This window comes from Mytilus edulis, chromosome 4, assembly GCF_963676685.1.
Source record: "Mytilus edulis chromosome 4, xbMytEdul2.2, whole genome shotgun sequence".
Classification (NCBI taxonomy): Eukaryota; Metazoa; Mollusca; class Bivalvia; order Mytilida; family Mytilidae; genus Mytilus; species Mytilus edulis.
In genome coordinates this window covers 71454693-71460692 of record NC_092347.1, presented here as the reverse complement: position 1 = coordinate 71460692, position 6000 = coordinate 71454693, and positions in this window count along the sequence as shown.

Here is a 6000-nt window from a genome sequence, read left to right as displayed (position 1 = left end):
CTATTCTAGATTAAAAAAAGATAACATTTAGTTACGATTCAGCCTATTTTATTTGAAAATGAAACATCTTCTCTGTCTATATCTGTTAATGGGAAGATCATATGAATTATTTATTAGATATTGATACAAATTCATTTGATTTTGACATACTGAAAGTAATAGATAATGGTTCATATTTCACCCATTAAAAGAGGGACGAAAGATACCAAAGGGACGGTCAAACTCAGAAATCTAAAATAAACTGACAACGTCATGGCTAAAAATGAAAAAGACAAACAGACAAACAATAGTACACATGACACAACATAGAAAACTAAAGAATAAACAACACGAACCCCAACAATTAACTTTTTCAGAAACTTTCGCACCATAACTATCAACGTTTAGAAATCAAACACACCGCCAACCAAAATAACCACTGCCCAATTTTGAGGAAATATTCTACAATTGCAATCTTTCTGGGACTCTTTTAAATCCGTAGTACATAATAGTCCAAGTCTACCAGACATTGAAGAAATTTAATTACTTATTAAATCACAACCGGAAGGTGAAACATCCGGTATTATTGATGATTTCGCATTTACATGCTACATTTAATTATCAGTGGTTAATGACCCGTTGTTGAGCCATGTGAAGATCGAAATTTTCTAACTGCGATAGTATCAAAACAGCAAATATAATGAATAACAGCAACGTCGAGCGCACCATAGAAGATGTACTTGAATTGGTCCACATTTATATTTCTTTTAACCAATATCTTAAATTGTAAACTTATTTTAAAGAAAACATTGCATGAAATAATCCTCTGTTTTTTTCTGTTTTTCAAGCACCAAATTGTTGAATATTAGAGTACAAGGAGAAAGGCTGTGGATTTTCTATAAAATTTCCATGTAATTAGCATTAAATCAACATAATGGACACATTATTCTATTTTAAGGAAGTTAAATTAAACAAGCACACATGAAAGCATTGTCAGACACAGCACCACAAAATAACGATTGAGATTATCACATCTTTTAAGGCCGTATATAGGCATAGAAGTTTTCAGGCAATCGTGCGACACTTTCGGCACATTACTGGTCTCCATAGTTTTAAGAAAGCTTCCGGGGGAAGTAAAACCACGTCTAGTACGGGAACATAGATCAAACACTTATTTTTATCAGATTAACGCAAATCTATTCAGAACGAGATAAATATATTCGATTTATTATAATAATCTACGCGCCCGTTTAACGAAATGTTTGTATAAACATAAGCTAATGTGCCTGGTTTACGAGTGTTAATATGATTTCCTTGCATTTAATATCTAAACACTTATAGATATTTTGCTGATGTGCACTCCTCCCTTTCAGCGCATATTGAAATATACTCATATTAAACAAACTACTGATCCCAAAAAAATTAACATAAAGATTTTTGTCAAACTCAAACTAAATCGCTCATGATTAAAATTTTAGCTTCTCAAATTAAATTCTCAATTTAACACAATTTATTTAGCCTTACATCCAAACTCGTTTATTTTACCAGGGGTGATCGTAGCCGGATATCACCCGTACCAGATCACCCTCGCTGGAGTTTCTATGTTCTGCATCCTTTCTTTTGTTCTGTAATATTTTGACGGGAATGACAAATCCACTATAAAACTAAAGAATTTTAGCAAAGACCCGCGATTTATTTTCTATTGAAATTGATAACTCTTCACAAGAACGACTGGATTTACTCACTGTTAATTTTATATATTTAAACATTGTGTCCTGGGCTTATAAAGGGTATATACTATATAAAGTGATATAAAAAGTATATTATAACGATGGTGTGGCGTTCTGAACTAGATTTTAGTTATGTCTGTTTGATATCTTCACACATCGTTGTCAATATGATGGAATTTGATGCGACTGTCATACAAGTTAAGAGGTTTAGCTAGCGTTAAAACCAGGTTTAATCCACCATTTTCTACATAAGAAAAAACATCTTCCAAGTCAGGAATATGACAGTTGTTGTCTATTTATTTGATGTGTTGAGCTTTTGATTTTGCCATTTGATTGAGGACTTTCCTTTCAAAATTTTCCTCGGAGTTCAGATATTTTGTGATTTTACTTTTTATCATGAAGCGTAAATGATTTGTTTTTATATTTAATTTAAAACAGGCGGAATGCATAACACTTATACCATTTGTACTTGGCGTGTCGGTGTTAGATCACCTTTGTCCTCATGGGCTTTATCAAACCCTTAACTGTTGTTTAAATATTTTCGATAACTCACAAAAATATAAATTTATTGAAAAAAATGCTGGTTTCAGTCTTTAATTATCTTAAAACTCATATTTCAGCATCATAAAAAAATGGATAAACATATCTATATCGTGTGTATCTAACTGATAATGAGTAAAGTCATTTAAAAATGGTATCCTTTTTGTTTACATGTCCTTTTGATACGATATGTTAACTTTCTGCGCAAGCTCTTTCCATAAAAGAGGGACGAAAGATACCAAAGGGACAGTCAAACTCATAAATCTAAAACAAACTGACAACGCCATGGCTAAAAATGAAAAAGACAAACAGAAAAACAATAGTACACATGACACAACATAGAAAACTAAAGAATAAACAACACGAACCCCACCAAAAACTAGGGGTGATCTCAGGTGCTCCGGAAGGGTAAGCAGATCCTGCTCCACATGCGGCACCCGTCGTGTTGCTTATGTGATTACAAATCCGGTAAATAGTCTAATTCGGTAGGTCAAATTCATGAAAGGGAAGGGGATTGTAGTTACGACGTGAAGAACATATCCGATATCATTTGTGAAATGGTCATTCCATAACGGTCAACCAACTCGTGATGGCGTCCGTAAAATTTACGAAGGGATGATTTCAACTTCACCATTTGGAACTCTTGATTTAATAGCTTCCTTGTGAGCAGTAACCCTCTATCAAGAAAATCATGATAGGAAATGCAAGCACGGGAATATCGTATCAATTGAGAGATATATACCCCGTATGCAGGTGCTGCTGGAATGTTGCTACTTACCTTTACACTCGACTTCGGCCGTATACCTACACTTTTTTTTCTTAGTTAGACTAGGACTGTTGCTCGTGGGTGTTTTAGCGGAGTCTTTGTTTGGTATTTCTCTTGTAATCTGACAGTTTCCTCATCTGGATTGTTCCAAAGATCTTCAAAGCCGTTTCAAGCGATGGAACTGCAGGTGCCATATTTTGGTAGGTTTTCATATTCGTCCATTGTGACAATCATAAAATTCAGATTTTTAATTTCTTCTTTTTTCTCAAGTCTGGTTTGTAATCTCTATATAAAATCTGCTAGTTTATTTGTTTATATTTTGTGATTCTCTCATTCTATTTTATCTTCTCTTCAAACAGGTACATTATCTAAAGAAGGTCCTAATGAGTTTAACACGACTTGTCTATTGGTTTGTTTCTATCATATATGTCATCTGATAAGTCGTCCTCGTAATCCGGTACGAGATCATCTTCCTCCTCTTTTTATGAAACTGAACTGCCTTTGGTAGAATATCTTTATGATCACCTCCCGCTTTACAATTCTCTTTCTGTGTGCTGATGATGGGGTCTTTCATGGCAACCATGTCTTCTGATTAAGGAACTGCTTCGTCGGTTTCGACGACCGTTTCCTGTGTTGGTATAGACTCTGCCCCTAATATCTGAACATCTCCTGTTTTGTAATTGGTGAAAGTTACAACGTAGGGTTTACTAGTTCCTATGCATTGTTGCTGGGTTATGTTCTGTTGTGTAATTTTATTTTTGTTTTTTGATGAGTTGAATGTAGTTTATAGCTTCGAAGTGATTAATGAGTTCAGTGGAGTTTATAGCTCTTATGTTGGCAGAGGGTGCAGCAGGAGCAGCATCGATCTAGTGGAGTATGATGTCGAATTACATGCCATCTCTAGAAAATAGTGAAGAACACAAATTTCCTTTAAAGGCGAACATGATTTGATCTGCTATAAGTTGAGGAATAAAAAATATGTTTTTCTTTCTAATGAGAAGGATTAGCTGTATATTGATTTTGGCTTAATGGAACTCTGGATTGTTTACACCCAACATGGAGGTTGTAGTGTATAGTATGGTTTAAGGCGACCATAAAGCATAACTCCTGATTTCTTCTAATTCTGAATTTTGTACACAACAGGGCTGAGTATTTCCATCACAACATATGAACCTGACCAAGGGGATTCTAACTTTCTTTAAAATGTATTGGTTTTGTAAAGCAAAGCTTCAACTGTAAATTTATGTGATGATGTATTGTATAAGAAGTGTGATTTAAGTACAAGAATAACAAGTATAGATTATAACATGCCCTTTTTCATATTGGCCTTTGTATCATTCCGAGACTCCCATATCGGTCTCGAGGCTTTACCCGAGGGCTGATATGGGTCGAGGGATGATACCAGGTCCAATATGGAAAATACATGTTATAATCTATTTATCACATATTAAAGTTCTGCAGAAAGGTGAAAAAAGTTCAAATATAACAATTTATTGAAACATAACAGATAAAATCTTAATTTTTTTTTTCGCAAAAGGATTATCAATAGTCATTAAGGATGCAATGACGTCACGTCATTTGGAATCAGGACACAATAACCAATAACCTCTTTTTTGCCCTGGGCAATTTTGAGGTTATTACATATGCAAAACTCAACGTATTCGTAACAAATATGTGATAGAAGCATATATTCAGACATGCAAGGAAGTTTTAGTGACAATAGCAGAACTGTAGGTAGGACTTTTTGTCAACAATAACAATTTAATATCAACAACCTTGATATAACAATATTAAACAGAACTTTCAATACATTTAAATAATCAAATAGTGCCAAAGTCGTAAATCATCTACTAACTGTGTATTGAAATAAGCACTGCCTCCCTACTAACAAAATATGGAATATACACGGTCTCCACGCAGACGCTTTAAACCAATCATATCCCTGTGATAGAAAAGTTTCTATGTTGAGTAAATTCTGACTATATTTTGTTTGAGTTTAGTTTTCATATTTCATAGGTCAGTTATACTTCTTATACTAATATATTAATTATCAATACTTATAATTATATGTATGCATGATTTATGAATGTTATGAATAAATGCATGTTTGAATGATGTGTAGATGTGGTATGTTAGTGTAATAACAGAAAACTTAAAAGAACTTTAAATCTCTTTAATTATTGTGTTTTATGGTCCAATACGGTTAATTATATAAAACAGCTATTTTTTTGTAAATTCATAACTAACCTAATCTGCATATCAAAATTAATTAACATCTTTATCAATTTATGACTTTATTTAAAATTTGAAATTATTATAAAACATTCATTCTATAAGATTTAATAGTCTAATCCAATTTACTGAAATTATTGTTTTATATAATTTACCGTGAAGGCTCATCTCAAACAGCTATTGTGAAACGGAACTATCAGACCATCACATAACCCCTAGCTTCGAGTGTAGTTCTAGTAAGAAAGAAGAATGGCAAGCTGCGGCTATGTACAGATTATCGCCAACTTAACAGAATCACGAAAAAAGACAGCTATGATTTGCCTAGGATAGAAGATATTTTTGATGCAGGCAGTTCATACTCTACATGCGTTGATAAGAAGAGCGGGTATCACCACGTGGAGATCCTAGAGCAGCATAAAGAGAGAACCGCATTCACAGTCGGTCCTCCACTCGGGTTCTACGAGAACAACGGAATGCCGTTTGGTTTAACCAATTCGCCTGCAACCTACCAAAGAATAATGGAGGAATTTTTATCAGATTTGCACCTTAAGATTTGCTGCATCCTTATAGACGACGTCATCATCATTGGCAGAACATATGTAGAACATTTGGACAATATCCGCCTAGTATTTGCCAGGATTCGAAAACACCAGACAAGTGCTCATTCCTCAAGACCAAAGTGAAGTACGTCGGCCATGTTGTTTCAGCGGGTGTGGAAGTTGATCCAGGCAAGACAGATGAAGTTGTGAATTG